Below are 19,727 nucleotides of genomic sequence, written 5' to 3' on the forward strand. Positions count from 1 at the left end.
AGAAGGGGTGGAGATGGGCTCCTGGGGTACGGAGGACTTGTGGCAAGGCTATGGCTGGAGGACCATGTCAGGGAGGCGGCAGCTGGTGGAGCTGGTGATCCTATATTTGCATGTGGATAAACTGGGAGGAACAACCAGAGAGCGAGAAGACTGCACAACCCAGGTTTCCAGCACAGAGAAATAAAGCCTCAAAACCTCTGACTGAAAACACCTGTGGTGGTTGAGGCAGAAAGAGAAACTCCTAGCCTCACAGGAGAGTTTGTTGAAGAGACCCTCCAGGTTCTAGAATGTACATAAAACCACTCACCAGGAATCAGCACCAGAAAGGCCCAATTTGCTTGAGGGTAGTGGAGAAAGTGACTGAAAACTGACCAAGAACAAAGCAAGCAGCACTGTTCCCTCTTGGACCTTCTTCTGCCACATACAGCACCACAACACATTGATGTATTGCCCCACCCTGGCAAATACCTAAGGCTCCTCCCCTTACTACATAACAGGTGTGCCAAGGCAAAAAAATATGTCCCAAATGAAAGAACAGATCAAAGCTCCAGAAAAAAATACAACTGATTGATGAAGAGATAGCCAACCTATCAGAAACAGAGTTCAAAACACTCATAATCAGGATGCTCACAGAAATGGTTGAGTGTGGTCACAAAATAGAGGAAGAAATGAAGGCTATGAAAAGCGAAATAAAGGAAAATGTACAGGGAACCAATAGTGACGAGAAGGAAACAGGGACTCAAATCAACAGTTTAGGGCACAAGGAAGAAATAAACATTCGACCAGAACAGAATGAAGAAATAAGAATTCAAAAAAATAAGGAGAGGCTTAGGAACCTTTGGGATAACTTCAAACATTCCAACATCTAAGTCGTAGGGGTGCCAGAAGGAGGAGAGGAAAAGCAAGAAAATCAAAACTTATGTGAAAATATAATGAAGGAAAACTTCCCCAATCTGGCAAAGGAAATAGACTGCCAGGAAGTCCAGGAAGTTCAGAGAGTCCCAAAGAAGTTGGACCCAAGGAAGCACACACCAAGGCACACCATAATTACATCACCCAAGATTAAAGATAAAGAGAGAATCTGAAAAGCAGCAAGAGAAAAGGAGACAGTCACCTACAAAGGAGTTCCCATAAGACTATCAGCTGATTTCTCAAAAGAAACTTTGCAGGCAAGAAGGAGTTGGAAAGAAGTATTTGAAGTCACGAAAGATAAGGACCTACATCCAAGATTATTCCATCCAGTAAAGCTATCATTTAGGGTGGAAGGGCAGATGAAGTGCTTCCCAGATAAGGGAAGTTAAGGAGTTAAAGGAGTTCAGCATCACCAAGTCCTTATTATATGAAATGTTAAAGGGACTTATCTAAGAAAAAGAAGATAAAAAATATTAACAGTAAAATGAAAGCAAACTTGCAATGATTAACAACCAAATCTAAAAAAAAAACAAAAACAAAAATGAAGTAAGCAAACAACTAGAACAGGAACAGATTCACAGAAATAGAGATCACGTGGAGGGTTATCAGTGGGGAGAGGGAACCTCCTGAATGGGAGAAAATGAATGGGAGAAAAGGTACAGGGAATAAGAAGCACAAATGGTAGGTGCAAAATAGGGGGAGGTTAAGCATAGTATGGAAATGGAGAAGCCAAAGAACTTGTATATATGACCCGCGGACATGAATGAAGGTGGGGGAATGCTGGTGGGTGGGGGGTACAGGGCAGAAGGGAATAAAGGAGAGAAAAAAATGGGACAACTGTAATAGCATAATCAATAAAATATATTTTTTAAAAAATGATTACTATTTCTCCTGCTCCATTTGTATTTTTTAATGTATCACCATTGGCAATGAAAAAGGAAATCAGGCTAACATTTACTGAGCACTCACCATATGCCAGGCACCATACTCTGCACTTTATACTCATCATGTAGTCTTTGGCACAATCTTCTTGGTAATTATTATCTCCATTGGAAAAGAAATTATGAGAGTCCAAAAAGGCGGGTAATGTGCCAAAAAACACTTTTCCCTTTTGTTCTGGGAATTTCTTTATTATTTCTTTGAAATGTCTGCAACTCCTATTATTTGGAATAATGGACTTCTTAGATTTATCCTCTAATTCTTTTATTATTTTTCTGTTAACCATCTCTTTCTTCTGTTTTCTGGGATATTTCCTCAATGTAATATCCCAATCCATTTACCATGTTGTTATAATTTTTTTAATTTTTGAATGCTTTCATGTTCTCTGTTTTTTCTTTTTAAAAAATGGTTTCATGGTTTTGTTCTCTGGATTTTTGCAGTATCTTATCTCTCTGAGGATACTTTTAAATTTAATATATACACTCTTTAAAGATTTTATTTATTTATTTTTAGAGTGAGGAAGAGAGTGGGAAAGAAAGGGAAAGAAACAGCCATTTGATGCCTCTCCCATGTCCCCAGCTGAGGACCTGGCCTGCCACCCAGGCATGTGCCCTGAATGGGAAATGGACCGGCAACCTTTCAGTTCGCAAGCCAGCACACACTCCACTGAGCCACACCAACCAGGACTCTCTGAGGATATTAATTTGAAATGTTCTTCTGCCTGTACTGTCTCTGTTTCCTCTGACTTACTGTGTTCTGTGTGTGTGTGTGTTGTTTGTTTGTCTGTCTGTTTTGGTATCATGATAAAGGCTTCCCTCAGATATCCGGTCTCCCTGGGCTGTCCATTCATATTCGAGGAGTAGACAGTAGAGAGCCAGTTGGAAGCTCTCCATGTGGGCTCATGGTAGGACAACTAGGTGGCTGGCTGGACTCTTTCATTGCGGAGCCCCAACTGTCAGTGTCAAATAGCACAGTTTACTTATTTTTTCTAGGAAAGGATCCTTTAGTCTTGACCCTCCCATTTGAAGGGTAATGATCCCACTGGCCCAGAGTCCCACAGCTGCGTGTGGTATAGTAGTGGCAAGAGGGCTATGGCAGGCAGGCTGAGTAACACGATTCAGAATGTCGGCTTTCACTCCATTTTTTATCCCAATCCTCCTCTACACCCACCCTCTCTACAAAGTCCAGAGTCTCGGTGTCTCCAGAATCGTTTTGTCTCCTGCATGAGTGGGGAAGGGTACATAATAAGTTGCTTCATTGTACTGAAAATGGCTGGTTTCCTGACTATATAATGACTCTTTTAAAAGATCTTCAAACAGTTTCTGAGTTTGTAGACCCTTTCCTTCTGATTTAATTGCTACTTCCAGTTCATGAGCTTCTCTGAGCTTCTGAGAGGAGTCCGCTTGCTTCTTGTGGGTATACCCTCTGGAGGTTTTGGGCCTGCCTCTCCTAGTCCACTCTCCCATCCACTTTCTGACTTTATATGACGTGGTTCAGGATCTAAATGTCTCCTACTTTAGATGAAGATGGAGTTCGAGCTTCTGTTTCTTATTCTTGTCATTTGGGGATGATTTTTGAGACAGAAGGAACAGAAAGGGCTTTATCCAGAATCTTGCTACCAAAGTCTGAGATGTCTTCTTGAGGTGGACAGCAGTGATGTCTGTGCCTGACAGTCTTAATCCTGAGTTCTGGAGGCTGGGAACTCCAAGATCAAGGTGCTGGGAGATGAAGTTTCTGTGAGGTTCTGCTTCCTGACTCATAGATAGCTATCTTCTGCCTGTGTCCTCACATGGCCAAAGGCACCAAAATTTTTTTCTAATGCATGACAGAGAATGGAATTTTCATGTGTTTGTCTTGTAAGGTTTTATATTATGCTCACATAGACACTTTTTAGAATATCTGACATATAGTAATTTGAAAAAACTACATAAAAATATCAAGCCTTGATTCTTAGTTGCTCTGAGGCATTAGCTTTTGCATTGTTTGTTTTGTGAAAATCATACCTTTAAGATCTGGGATTCCTTGTCCCACCACACATAAGGAGTGTTGTGATTTGTCAAGCAGTCTGTGACTCTCACCACAGTGAGTCCTAGATTTCACATGTCAGCTGGTGATTGTGAGGCAGACTATCTTCTCACAGAAACAGAATTATCATTGGTGGCTGCATTCTTGAGCTATGTTCTCAGAACCAAATAAATAAAAGGAACAACCACTAATTAAAAAAATATATACCTTCATTATCATTTTGAACAATCAAACTATGCTTCCCAGGATACAAGATTATCACAATCTTTCCAATCTTTCCAATGTACAGTTTATAAGAGTCCCCAGAGTACTCCTATAAATTGTACATACAATATATATAACATACAAGTCTAGGGTATCATAAAATAAATCCAAAACTAATAATCTAGCCATGACCTTTATTAATTAAACACTTAAATAATTATTTTGCTGGTATTTTAGAATTTTTAAAAGATTTAAAAAGATGATATAAATGAACCATAGCTCTGCAAATTAGCTTTCAGTTACCAATGAGGCTGATTAGGGGAACACTATATCTATAAGGTTTTGGACATATCTGAGTAGAGGGAAAGAGGGAAGAAATTAAAATGTGTACAAGATGAATGTCATGAAGACTCATTGCAATGTACAACTACTGAGTCATGCACTGCATTACACATTTTACCTGTGTCATTTTATTTAATCTTCACAACTGTGTAAAGATGGCACTGTTCTTATGATTATTTTAAGAGGAAGAAACTAAGGTTCAGAGAAAGTAAGTAGCTTGTCTAAGGATGCATAATTAGGAAATGACAAGATGAAGATAAAGGCCAAGCTTTTGACTATAAAGCCCTTGCTTTCCCAAATAATAATGACTCACTTTCTTGAGAACAAAGTCTGTGCTAGGCACTGTTCTAAGCACATTGCGGGTGTTTAATCATTTAATCCTTTCAACAGTCTTCCGAGTTGGGTACTATCATTACTCTCATTATACTGTAGAGGAAAAGAAAGCACAGATAAGCCAATGTGTACCTAGCTGAACAACCATTCTTAAAGAATGCTAATTATTGATCACAATCAACCAAAGGGAAGGTCTTCAATGGTGTGCACAGTGATCTATCCCTGCCCTGAACTTTTAGTTCAGACTTTACTTGGATAAAGACTGTGATGTACCACCCAAATGGGAAAGCATAAATATGGTGAGATAAATTATAGTGAATGGCAGAAAATCAGTATGCAAAAAAGATCGCAGTAGTCTGAAATAATGAGCTAAGTCTACCAAGATGTAACTGTGGGAGTACTAAACAAAAAGTTCTGAACAAACTCATAAAATAGATCGATGGGAGGCTAAAGAATTAACAGTGACCCATGTAAAAGAGTTGTATAGAATTTAATCGACAAAAAGTGTGACTTGAGTAATGGATGATAATTGAGTGCTTCCCCTAGATATTCACTCCACCCCTGCACATGCAGTTACACATGCACACTTCATTTGGAAGTTAAAATAAGAATGTCCTTGCACAATAAAACTATAAAATATGTAATGGATCAGGGCAGACAAAGGCAGCATAAGTAGAACAGAAAACTTCCTGCAAAGATATTACTTTAATTTGGTTAAATGTATTATCATATCTAAAAAGAGGAGTATGTCTATCAGTAGGATGGTTAGTCAATGACTGGAGCAAAGATATAGGCAAGTCATAGGGGTAAAGAGGGAAAGTATCCTATGTGCATGAACACAAGCACTTGGTTCCTGTGATATGTTTAACCTTGTACAGAGGAGATGAATGTGAAAGACTACCCTAGCTGGAGGTCAACACTACTGATAGCAGTGCATTCTAGTCTTTAGGAGGAATTTAGGAACAGGCCACACTCTACCTACAGAGGAGGAGTGATTGACATTACCAAGAATAAAGATATTTGGGGGCTATGATGTTGAGTGATAGAGAAACTGAGAGGGATAGATAACTGAGATGTAGTGAGCAAAGAATTTAAAAGTTATTGTGATTCTCAGGCAACATGATCTTGTATGTAGTTAATTGCAAAAGGAACTCTTGTACACTGTTGGTGGGAATATAAACTAGAATGGCCACTATGGAAAACAATGTGGAGGTGCTTCAAAAGATTAAAAATAGAACTAACATATCATATAGCAATCCTACTTCTGGGTATATATCCAAAGGAGACAAAATCATGATCTCAAAGAGCTATCTGTACTCTCATGTTCACTGTGGCTTATTCACAATAGCCAAGTCATGGAAACAACCTAAGTGTCTATCAAAGATGAATGGATAAAAAAAGTTACACATATATAGATATATGATGGAATATTATTTAGCCTTTCAAAAGAAGGAAATCCTGTGAGTTGTGGTAACATGGATGAACCTGGAGGGTATTGTGCTAAATAAAATAAGCCAGACAAAGACAAATACTGCATAATATCACTTACAAGTAGAATTTTTTTAAAAGTATAAACAGAGAGTAGAATGGTGGTTGGCAGGGACTAGGGGATGAGGGTAATAGGGCTGATTAAGAGGCTGATAAGAGGGTACAAACTTTCCGTTATAAGATGGATAAGGTCTGAGTATTTAATTTATAACATGGTGATTATAGTTGAAAATACTATATTATATAATTGAAATTTGCTAAGATAGTAGAGCCTAATTGTTTTTAGCAAAAATAAAAGTGAGACAGAAAAAAGATAAATATGTGAGGTGGTGAATATATTAATTGATTCAATAGTGGGAATTCTTTCATAATGTTAATTTTAATTAATTATTTGTTAATTTATTAATTAAATTTTATTGGCTTATTTTTTCCCTCCTCCTCCTCCTCCTCCTCCTCCTCCTCCTCCTCCTCCTCCTCCTCCTCCTCCTCCTCCTCCTCCCTCCCTCCTCCCTCCTCCTCCTCCTCCTCCTCCTCCTCCTCCTCCTCCTCCTCCTCCTCCTCCTCCTCCTCCTCCTCCTCCTCCTCCTCCTCCTCCTCCCTCCTCCTCCTCCCTCCTCCTCCCTCCTCCTCCTCCTCCTCCCTCCTCCTCCTCCTCCTCCTCCTCCCTCCTCCTCCTCCTCCTCCTCCCTCCTCCTCCTCCTCCTCCTCCTCCCTCCTCCTCCTCCTCCTCCCTCCTCCTCCTCCTCCTCCTCCTCCTCCTCCTCCCCCCCAAGGCAGGCCCCTTAACATTTATTGTAGTCTTGGTTTGGTGTCAACAAACTCCTTTAGCTTTTTCTTGTCTGGAAAGCTCCTATTTCTCCTTTGATTTTAAGTGATAATCTTGCTGGGTAAATTAGCCTTGGTTGTAGGTCCTTGGTTTTTATCACCCTGAATATTTCATGCCACCCTTTCTGGCCTGAAATGTTTTTGATGAGTGATTAGATGACAGTCTAATTGGTGCTCCCTTGTAGGTAACTACCTGCTTTTCTCTTGTGGCTGTTAAGATTCTCTCCTTATCTTTAAGCTTTGTCATTTTAATTATGATGTGTCTCAGTGTGGGCCTCTTTGGGTCCAACTTGGTACTCTCTGAACTTCCTAGACTTGTTCGACTTTTTCCTTCACCAAATTAGGGAAGTTTTCTGTTATTATTTCTTCAGATAGGTTCTCAATCCTTTGCTCACTCTCTTCTCCTGGTATTTACGTGACACAAGTATTGTTAAGCTTCATGTTGTCTGAGATGTTTCTTAAGTCCAACTCATTTTCTTAAATTCTTTTTTCTTTTTGTTGCTCTGATTCTTCTTTTCTAACTTGTTTTCTAAAACATTGGTTCAATCTTCTGCTTTAACTAACCTACTATTTATTCCTTTCAGTGTATTTTTTATCTCAGATATTATATTCTTTATTTCTGACTGATCTTTTTTATGGTTTCTGTGTCTTTTTTTTCATGATGTTGATTATCCTTATAGTTAATACTCTAAACTCTCTACCTGATAAATTGTTTATTTCCATTTCATCTAGTTCTTCTGGAAAATTCTCTTGATCTTTCATTTGTGGTCTATTTCTTTGTCTTCCCATTTTGGCTGCTTCTTTGAATTTTCCATCTTAGATATTAAACTGATCAGCCATTAAACGGATCAGATGTTAATTGAATCAATCATAATCAGCAGTCAGGCTTAAGCACCACAGGGTAGGGCAGAGTAATTCCTGTGGGCAGGGCTTTTGCTTCCCCTCAGGCTGATGCCATTCAGAGAGGAGAGCTCTGCCTGAGAGAGATGGCTCCTGCATTTTGGGGAAGGACTCAGCACATGGATCCTGGTGGCTGTTCCTTCAGTTCACTCCCCCGAGCCACCAACCCCAGATTCTCCTTAAGTATTTCTATTCCACTCTGCCCTCCCTTTGCTGTCATCCAGGTTAAGTGGCTGCAAAATGAAATATTGTGGTTTGTCCCTTTAAAAGACTCTCTGAGTCTCCAGCTGTCTCTCCCTGGCCAACAGAACTCCTGCTGCTTTTCACAGCTTAATGTTATCTGGGTTCCTTTCAGGCTCTGGTGCTGTAGGCTGGGGAGCCCAGCTTAGGGTTTAGACCTCACACTTCTTAGGAGAACCCCCAAGCTGCTGAAATATCCCTCTGGCGCTTGAGCTGCCACCCATGGGAGCCCAGCCAGCCCACAGGCATCAACTCTGCACTCCCTACCAGTCACATGTGGTAAAGCTGTTTTTTCTCTCTGTGGTTGTATGACTTCTCTCCAGCTAGTGTTCAGTTGGTTATTCAAGACGATTTCCCTACAATTTAGTTGTAATCCCAGATTTGTCCTGGGAGGAGGTTAGTGTAGCTTTCACTTACTCCTCTGCCATCTTGGATCCCTTATTTACTTAATGTTAAATAATAAAATATATTACAATTTTACATGTCTATTACACCTCAATATGGCTGAAAATTTTTTAATTAAAAGAAACTATAAAAAACTACTATAACTAATAAGTATGTTCCACAAGTTTGTGGTGGTAGGATACAAGATGAATATACAAAAACCAGTTGTATTTTTGTAAGTTCCCAATAAACAATTTTAAAATGAATTAAACTAATTCATTATGATGACATCAAAAAATAGGATACTTAGGAATAAATTTGACAAGAAAAGTGCAAATCCATATACTAGAAACTACAACATTGCTGAGTAAAATAAAGAGGAATAATAAATACAGGGAGATACGCAATGTCTCTGGGTTGGATGAGTCAATATTGGTAGCATGGCAATGTCCCCAAATTGAGGTATAAGATTTAATGTAATACATATAAAAATTTCATAGGCTTTTAGGTGGAAATTGACAACTGTTCCCAAAATTTATATGGCAGTTCAAACAACATAGAGTAGTAAAACAATTTTGAAAAGGAAATATAGAAAGTTGGAGGGCTATTTGTTTTAAAACTTACTACAAAGCTACAATTACCAAGGAAGAATAGACAGTTAGATGGATGGAAGAAAATGGGAAGTCCAGTAACAGATCTGGTCCAGTGATTTTAAGAAAGATGCCAGTATTCATAATTCAGTGGGGAAAGAACAATAGGTGCTGGGACAATTGGATAACCACCAACAAAAAGATAAAACCTGACCCTACCTTACACCATACATAACAACTTGAAGAAAACAAAAGATGAAATTTTTGCAGACTTGGATTAGGTAAAGAATTCTTATGCATGATACAAAAAGTATAAGCAATCAAAGAAAATCAACAAATTAAATTTGATCAAAAATAAAACTTCTCTTCAAAAGACACAATTAAGAAAATGAAAACATTTACAAAACATATGTCTGATAATAAAGGACTTGAATCCAGAATATTTAAAGAATGCTTGTAATTCAACAATAAGAAAACTCTATAAGGAGCAAAATATTTGAGTAATCACCTTACTAAAGAAGATATATAATATAAAAGGCAAATTAGTAGATGAAAAGATGCTTAATATCATTAGTCATAAGAGAAATTAACATTAAAACCAAAATGACATACCACTATATACCTACTAGAATGATTAAAACAAAAAAGACTAAGTGTTGGTAAGGACATAGAGAAACTCATACTTTGCTAGTGGAAATGTAATAGAATAGCCATTTTGGAAAATTAGCACTTTGTGAAAATTTAAACATACACTTATCATTTGACTTAGCAATTAAACTCCTAGGTATCTACCCAAGAGAAATGAAAACACACAAAGACTTGCATACAAATATTTATGGTAGTAATATTCATCATAGCCCTCAAACCAGAAATAGTATCTATCAGCTACTGAATCGATAAACACAATGTTGTATTATCTGTAGAGTAGAATATTACAATAAAAGTATTATACTAAATGGGAGGAGGCTGACACAAAGACAACATATTGTATGATTCTGTTTATTTTTATTTATTGATTTAGAGAAAAAGGGAGAGAAAGAGAGACATCGACAAATTGTTGAACATTTTTTAAAAAGATTTTATTTATTTTTTAGAGAGAGGGTGTGGAAAGGGGAGCGGGAGAGAAACATCTATCAGTTGTAAGCCCCCAAGTGGGGATTTGCCCCACAACCCAGCATGTACCCTGACAAAGACTCAAACCGGTCACCTTTCAACTTGCAGGCCAGCACTCAACCCACTGAGCCACACCAGACAGTGCTGTTGTTTCACTTATTTATCATCCATTCATTGGTTGATTTTTCCATATGCCCTGACTGAGGATTGGATTTGCAACCTTGGTGTGCTGGGATGATGCTCTAACCAGCTGAGTTACTGGGCCAGGACCTGTATGATTCCTTTTATATGGAAATTCCAGAATAGGCAAAACTGTAAAGATAGAAAAATCAGTGGTTGCCTAGGGCCAGAATGTGGGAAAGAGATGGATTGTAAACAGGCATAAGAGGACACTCTGTGGTGATGGAAGTGTTCTAAAACTGATTGTGGTGATGGTTGTGTAATTGTACAAACTCACTAAAATTCAACAAAGTTTACATTTAAAGTGGATACATTTTATGGTATCTAAATTAAACCTCAATAAAAATGTTTTGAACAAAACAAAACAGAAAATTATTGTGTCTTCTTGGCACCCTTTTTGGCTCAAATGTTTTGAAATACCTGGTCCCTGCACAGTTCTGGGGCAAAATTCTCCTTGAGCTTTCCTCTCCACACCCTCAGAAGGCCTTGCAGAAGACCTGAGGTGGAAGGTTTAGCAAACAGCTCTAACCCTGGGGGAACGATCTGCTTTCTCTTGGCAGAGGTAGCAGGAGAAAACTGACAAACAGGAGCATACATAGAACAGCATGATCAGGATGGTGTAGACCTGATAATCATGTCCTAATCACTCATCTCATTCTTCCTTCAAATACTTTTTAGTCTTTCCTGTGCAAAATAATTGCTGTGGCTATAAAATAATGAATATTACAACAAGGTCCCTGCTCTCATGGAGCTTATATTCTAGTGGTGTGAAATGGGTAGATGGATGGATGGATGGATGGTGGTGGGTGGAGAGAAAGATAGGTAGGTAGGTAGGTAGATAGATAGATTTTTAAAAAGTAATACAAAAATACCTTAATTACTCTAAAGAGAGTTAAAAGAGCAATGTCATAGAATGACTGAACCAGAAGATGGAACCAGTCATGCAAAGACCAGGGAGAGGAGAATCCTAGGTGCTATTATTATTATTGTTGTTATTATTATTACTGTTCTTCACCCCAGAGGCCCTCTATTTCCTCTTTACTGAGGTCAAAATTCAGGGTCAATAAATGTAATCACTCCTAGTAAACTTTCTTGATCTCCTTAGTTCTGTCTTCATTTCCAATTGTGGTTGGAAAAAAATCATAACCCCAGTTAAATTCAACTTTTCACCTACATTTTAAACTTGTCACCAAGAAACTAAGTAGGCCCTTACTGTTTCCTAGCTAACATCCTATGTCTCCCTGACCCATTCACTTTCCTACATTCTACATTCCTACATTCACGTTCTGCTAATGGACTGTTTCATACCTATTCTTCTCTTATCCCTCATCCTCACTCCCCGCTGATGATGGTGCTTCTTTCCTCAGTGAGAAAAGAGCCAGGAGAGAACATCTAGTCACTTTTACCACATCCATATGTCCGTGCAGGTGTACCCCACACACCCTGCCTTACCTCCTCCTGCCCATCAGTCTGCACTCTCAGTGCTCCTAGGTAAAAGCTTCCACTTGTACATTGCATCCCACTCTCTTAGAGACTCAAGACCCTCTCTGTCCTACACAATGAATTCTGGACCATTTCCATCAGTATGCAAATAGATCATTTCAAGCACTTTAAAGGCAAACAAACTTTCCCTTGGACTCTATGTTGCTCATTTGGTTACCATTTTATTTCTCTAACCCTTTGTAGCCAAGCAATTGTCTCTACTATCTGTCTCTAATTCCCCTCCTCCTGCTCTTGCCCAAATTCTCTTCAATCCAGCTTTGTGACACCATTGATCTGAAAGTGGTCTTTTCAGGGCCTACAAAACAAACAGAAGTAAAACCCTACCATAAAGGGAAATGAATGAGGCAGCCCTGAATACAAGAAAAGGGGTATTAGGGGGAGGGGAGTCCTGAATTCTAGCAGCTGGCTTGACTACCTGTAGCATGGAATTCCTTACATAATTTATCTTCTTTTCCTCCCTTTTCACTGAGCTTTGCATCCTTTCCATACATTTTCCTTATTTTTCTCTGGAATCTACTGTTGCCCAGCTTCTTGAAGCAGTCTGAATACCAGACTAACTGCTGACCATTTAGGGGGAGAGTAAAACAAAATCATAGCAGTGAGAGAGAAAGCTTTCATTTATGTTTCATCTCTAAAATCAATGTGAAACCTCAGAAACCTAAAAGCCTCTTTAACTCAACCAGGAATAATTTTAAAGTCTGAAATAGAATTGCCCCCAAACAATATTCCTCTTCTAAGATGAATGTAGTTGCCATTTGTGCTAATTCTGCAGTTATCCTTCTTTGTAAATAGCCTTGTCAAGAATTTTACATATTAACCTCAGGCAGCTTAGAAAGTCTGGCTGCAGTAGGTTGTTTGCTGACCTTATCAGAGGGACAACTGTGACTTAATGAGGTGATCTCAGGTCCTTTTTTGAGCAAGGTGAGTCCTACTGGAGACAGCACCAAATGAGGTGGACATTTGACAATTGTCCTGGTCAGTTGGTCAATACAGGAAATCTCAGTGAAAATAATGCAGATCAGTGCTTAGTAAGATGCAAGTCACAACCCATTAGTGGGTGATAAAATTAATTTGGTGGGTTGACCAATTTTTAAAAGATGAATATAACAGAAAATATCAGAGTTCATGTACATACTCAGGGTTGATATAGTTTGTGAGACTTTAGTTTTAGTTATGAAGAGGTGTGTCCTGGATCATAAGATTAAGTTTTTAAAAATTAAAGCCATTGGTCTAGAGCTATTCATAATGCAAGAGCCGACATGGACTTATTCAGACTCACTTCCTCTGAGCTCTAGCACCAGGGCAGAACCTTAAAGGGCACCAGTGGCATACAAGGAGGAACTGAAGTATCTGGCATCAGGGTGAAAGCTGAAAGAAGCTTCCTCCCAGGCAGAACTATAGATAGTGGCCATTGTACCTTTTCTGAGCCCTGTCCCACACAGAGCCACAATACAGGAGCACCATATATGAATCTCCATCAATATGGCTATTGAAAGCCATCACACAGTAAGCCCTTCCCTGACAATTACCTAAGGATCCACCCCATCCAACTTATGGGCCCACCAAAGCTGGTAACAGTGGCTTTTCCATATGAAGGACTGGGCTATGCTCAAGCTTCAGACCTTCCTAAATCCGCTCAAACAAGCAACAACTGAGCACAGCCCCCATACCTCTCACTGAGTGGCCCTATGTCCAGGCACTAGCAGCAGCCATATGCAGATTGCTTTATAGCTTATGCCAAGGGACCCCAGACAGAATACAAGTGGAGCTGCACCTTGGCCAGCACCACCCAGGAAACTCCAGAGCCTGGGCACCCAGTGGACAGTTACAGACCACATTAGAGCACCACCGAGCTATCTCTATAAGCCATAGAGGGTGGTGGTTACTGACCAAGGGTCACAGCCAGTCCTACCAGCTGTCTGGTCTGGGTAAATACCTCCCATTGACCTGCTAACAGCAGTCAAGACTTATATACAAGGGGAGGGTATATTCAGCCCACACAGAGGATGCACCTTGAGTACCCAGTTGGGTGATAGGGGAGGCTGTGTCACTGGACCCTACAGGACACCCACTACATTAGGCCATGCAACCAAGACACAGAGTCAAAGCAGCTCTATCTAATACCTAGAAACAAATACAAGGAGGCTGCCAAAATGAGGAGACAAAAAAATATGGCCCAAATGAAAGAACAGACCAAAACTCCAGAAAAAAAAACTAAACAAAATAGAGATAAGAAACTACCAGGTGTAGAGTTCAAAACACTGGTTATAAGGATGCTCAAGGAACTCGGTGGATACTTCAACAGCATAAAAATGATCCAATCAGAAATGAAGGAGGCACTAATTGAAATAAATAACAATTTACCATGAATCAACAGCAGGGTGGATGAAGCCAACAATCAAATCAATGATTTGGAACATGAAGAAAAAGACATCTAATCAGTACAGCAAGAAGAAAAAAAGAATCCAAAAAATCAAGGATATGTATGGTGCCTCTGAGACAACTTCAAATATTCCAATGTTAGCATCATAGGGGTGCCAGAAGGAGAGGAGAAAGAGCAAGAAATTGGAAACCTGTTTGAAAAAACAATTTTACAAAAACTTTCCTAATTCAGTAAAGGAAATAGACATACAAGTTTAAGAAGCACAGAGAGTCCCAAACAAGATGGATACAAAGAGGACCACACCAAGACACATCATAATTAAAATGCCAATGGTTAAAGGTAAGAGAGAATCTTAAAAGCAGCAAAAAGGCAGAGCGTTACCTACAAAGGTATTCCCATGAGACTGTTGGCTGATTTCTCAAAAGAAACTTTGCAAGATAGAAGGGATTGGCAAGAATTATTTAAAGTGATGATAAGCAAGGACCTACAACTTATATTACTCTACCCAGCAAAACTATCATTTAGAATTGAAGGCCAGATAGAGAGCTCCCCAGACAAAACAAACAAACAAACAAACACCTAAAGGAATTCATCATCACCAAACCATTATTGCAGGAAATGTTAAAGGGACTTATTTAAGAAAAATAAGATCAAAACTATCAACATTAAAATGGTAATAAATACATAACTATCAACAACTGACTCTAAAAAACAAACTAAGCAAACAAGCAGAACAGAAACAGAATCACAGATATGGAGAACATTGGGATGGTGGACAGCGCAGAGAGGGCCTGAGGCAATGGGGAAAAGATGAAGGGATTAAGAAGTACAAATAGGTAGTTACAGAATAGTCATTGGGATGTAAAGTACAGTGTAGGAAATGAAGTAGCCAAAGAACCCATATGCATGACCCATGGACATGAAGAGATTGTGGACATGAAGAGAGAGTGTGGAGATTGCCTGAGGGAGTTGGGGGTGCTGTGTGGAGGGGGTCCAGTGGGGGGGAATTGGGACAAGTGCGACAGCATAAGCAATATAAATAAATAAATAAATAAATAAATAAATGTAATGCAACAGCCAGTGTGGTTGAATGCACTAATCAAAATTAGAGGACATTTAGAAATTTTCCACATCATTTTATATCACTAGGCATGAGCAGAAACAAGGGAAATCCAGAGCACTTTAGAGAGGGTTTTCATACACAACAGTAGGTGAAGAGCTTGAACTTTAGTCTCTTACCTAAATTACCATCAGAAAGGCTTTACACTTTACAAATCACTTTTACAAACTTGATCTCATTTGAGTTTCCTATCCATCCTTTGTAGTAGGCAAGACAGGAAGGTGGCAGCATTGGAGGCAGGCTTCAGTGATCCATCTAGTTTAGGTCAGGCGCCCGGCCAGCAGCTGGGAGAAAGAATCTAGCCCCACAGCCTCAGGGAGAGAGTTGGCAAGGCTAAAAAACCATGGGGGTTCCAGCCAAGTAAACTGGGGTTCAGGGCAGAACTCCAGTTCCAGGAGGGAGAATGGAAAAGATGAACAGGAACTGGGGCTGAAGCCCAGTTACTAAACAAGGCACACAGGTGGCCAGGCCCATTCCCAGCACATGGATTGCAAACTCCCATCTGCAGAGTTCCAGAATCCCATGACTGGCTTTTGAAGAAGCAACAGAACATGAATAAGGAGCAGGGTTGAGAGGCTATCAAGCACTTACAAAGGCATGAGGAGCTAGTGGGAAATGGCAAATTAATCAATCAGACTGGCATAAATAGGATTGCCAGATAAAATACAGGATGCTTACTTACATTTGAATATCGGATAAACAAGGAATACATTTTAGTATGTGTGTCACAGGCAATATCTGGGATATATTTACATAAAAAAATGGTGTTTACCTGGAATTTAAATTTAACTGGGTATCCTGTATTTTTATTTACTAATCTGGCATGTGAGTAATGGAGGACGAGGCTGGGAGGCTTGGCAGAGCAAGATCACAAAGGGTCTTGTGTGCCATGCTTGACATATAATGAGCAGTCATGGCAGTTTTTAAGTGGGGGAATAATATGATCGGGTTTGCATTTTAGAATCAACACTGTAGTAGTCCTTTGGAGGACAAAGCAGTTCAGAAAGACAGAAACTGAGAGACTAGAGGCTATTTAAGTAGCTCAGACTCGAGAAGAATTGAATATGACTTGCTCACTTCACACTTTTGCCTAACGCCAGAGAGATTGCCAAGTTCACTTGGACTGTAGAGACCAAACAGTTCTTTCCAGAATTGCTCTTTGGAGTGGTGGGGAGGATATAGATATTTGCCTTGCCCAAACTTTGTGTCAGTTGCACACTTCTTGAGAAAGTTGGAAAGATATCTATATACATCAATCTCCTGCAAATAAACTGAGTATCTTGTTCACCACTGTATCCCCAGTACGTAATCAATAAACACTTGATGAGTTCCTCAAGGGCAAAGTCTATGTCTTTATTGTCTTTGTTTTTTTTTTAGCTCCTGACCCAGGGCTGGGAATAAGTTTCTCAGAAAATAGTTCTTGATTAAAGTGGTCTAATTAATTAACAACCAGAAGTGCTTCTTATTAACTACATCTTCTAACACTACTTCAAAGTACAACTTGCATATTTTTCACACACATGCAAAAGAAGCCTGACTTTTTTTATACTGGACCAGAAAACTGTTATTAAAAGCTGCAGAATTACACTGACTAGATGGACTTTTAAAAGTAATCCTCCTCATGTGGAAATGTGTTTTTGTTTGTGTCTTTTTCTTGGGCATTTTCCTAACTACTTCCATATGTTTGTCATTGCCTCAGTATTAATAAATCTAGATCTTAATTAAATACCTCTCAGGTAGGTCATCAAAAAGTGGTACAAACCAAGCATGTGTCTTCAATCTTGCAGCACCAGTATAGTGACTCAAATATGTGTCTTCTGAGGCTCGCTGGAACTTATTGAGGGCAGAACCTGCTCTTATTTATCTTTATACTCACAGAACTTTCACTAATAGTGGGTTTGCTGAGTGTTCAAGAGCAGAAAGCCAAAAGGGATAGAACTTTCTAAGAAGTGCATGGGGTAAATACAAATACAATAAAAAAATATTAAAACCACTCATTTAAAGATTATGTCACATTTAAAGTATTATGCTAGGTCTTTACATATATTTTATTAAATATCAATCTCAAAAACTCCTCTCTGAGCCAGGTGCTATAAGGCTCACTTCATGAATAAAAAACTGAGAATCAGAATTGATGAATAACTTGCCCAGGAAGACACAGCTAATGGACCTGATTCCAAAGTCCATGCTCTCACACACCAAATTGTTATTTTTCAAGTGCATATTGGAGAGATGGAAGATTTTTGATGTGCCTGTAACAGCAGCTCTCTTTGATCAGCAGCTGTGTGGAAACCCAAAGAACTAAACTTTGATCGTCTTTGTAATACGTGAGTGCACGTATCTGGAAGACAAGAACTCTGGAGGTATTTCCTCTATTTTTGAGCAACGTTCCTTTTTTCTCTCTTCAGCTTTGTATTTAAGGGAGCACATGGCTTCAAATATAATTACGTTTCATCTCCACCTTGCTGCAAGGTGATATTGTTACACTTAAAATTATTATCATGCTATTATTATCTGGGACGAATACATGATCAGTAATGATGTCATCATCAAGGATAGCAACACTTGGAGTTCCAGTTCATGCTCATATATGCAATGGAGCCTCGTGAATCTGGAAGTGTAGGAACTCATCTGTGACAATCCAGACCCTTCGCTGAGATGTAAATATAATTGCAAGCATCAGTTATTCTCCGGTCTTTAAAGCTGCAAATGTGCAATTTTTGTCCAGATGCTGACATCTTTTCAGCAGCTCTCTTCACCCTGCCTCTTTAACTAATTGCCAGCTTCCTCACTTAGTTCACTGGGTTTCAGGGGGAACCAGAGTCTCATTAAGAATGTTACCTCTCCTGGCTGGCATAGCTCAGTGCATTGAGCTGGGGCTGCAAACCAAAGTGTTGCAGGTTCGATTCCCAGTCAGGGTACATGCCTGGGTTGCAGGCCATGACCCCCAGCAACCGCACACTGATGTTTCTCTCTCCCTCTCTCCTTCCCTTCCCTCTCTCCTTCCCTTCCCTCTCTAAAAATAAATAAATAAATAAAAATTAAATTAAAAAAAAGAATGTTGCCTCTGATTATTTGATTCCAGGATGAGCAGGGCTAAATCACAGCTTAACGCCGCCAACTTTTTGGAGTCTATGAAAGCAAAAGTCAAAGGGCAAGTGTTGGCATAACTAATCATATGAATTGGAATGAATTTGAAGAGGAATCAAATAAAAACATAAATAAAAGAAGGGGACAGAAAGCACTTGGTTCAAAAAAAATTAAGGAAACAAATTATGTTTTGATTGTCTCTGTTAACTGGAAGCCTGACAAAAATGGTCTGCAAAGGTGTAAGAACCAGAAAGCATCTCTAGTGTTCTGCCTCTACCAGAAACATCAAAGGAATTTCCTACAGATGGTCAGGATAGAATTACAGAAAAATCTTCACAGGCCTCCTTCCTTCTTTCACTCATTGCCAGATAGGGTGCTAAACATGGGAAATATAAAATGTACATGTTATGTCCCTGGCCCTCCAATCTTACCCTGTAGTTCACTGAAGTGTCAAAGTCACCAGTAAGTAAATAGTCAAGGACACAGTGGGTGCACAAAAAGGGAGAGGTTAACTCTGTGATTCTTAAAAAAAATCATAATCATGTAGGGCTGCTCAGTGAGATGACAAACTTTCCCAGGTAAAAGTGAAGTGGACTCTGAGTTAACGGACACACTTGAATCAAATCTTAAGAAGGGAGGTCTTGAAGAAGCAATCAATTCATACCGATCTAGGGAGGAAATGATCTGGTGAGTGTTCTTCATCTTCAATTTGTTGAATATTACTTTTACAAAGCAGAATTTCTGCCATACATTACTAAGCAATCCCCCCTCTCCATGTCCATCCCCCACCCTCCATCTCCAACCCCCTAACAGTTATCAGGTGAGCTGGGCTGAATCTGAACTCCATTCAAACATATGACCTGCAGCAACTCCGTCAGTGCTCACGGCCTCAGTTTCTTCCCCTGTAAATTGCGGAACCCAGATCATTTCTGCTTCGAATTATGAAATACAGACAAGAAATCAGAAAGGAAACTCAAGAGAAACAAAAGTGAAAGTGCCCAAAGGAGATACAGCAGTAAACAAAAGTACAAAATTTTATATCTCCCTGAAAAAAATGTGGCAGAATTCCCAAATATTTTTTTTTCCAGCAACCGTGAACACGGGACTTGGGAAAGAATGAAATGTCTATCACGCTTTCTGAATGTGAAGAAGACAG

This window comes from Phyllostomus hastatus, unplaced genomic scaffold (assembly GCF_019186645.2).
Source record: "Phyllostomus hastatus isolate PE091 unplaced genomic scaffold, TTU_PhHast_1.1 phas_contig_209, whole genome shotgun sequence".
NCBI lineage: Eukaryota > Metazoa > Chordata > Mammalia > Chiroptera > Phyllostomidae > Phyllostomus > Phyllostomus hastatus.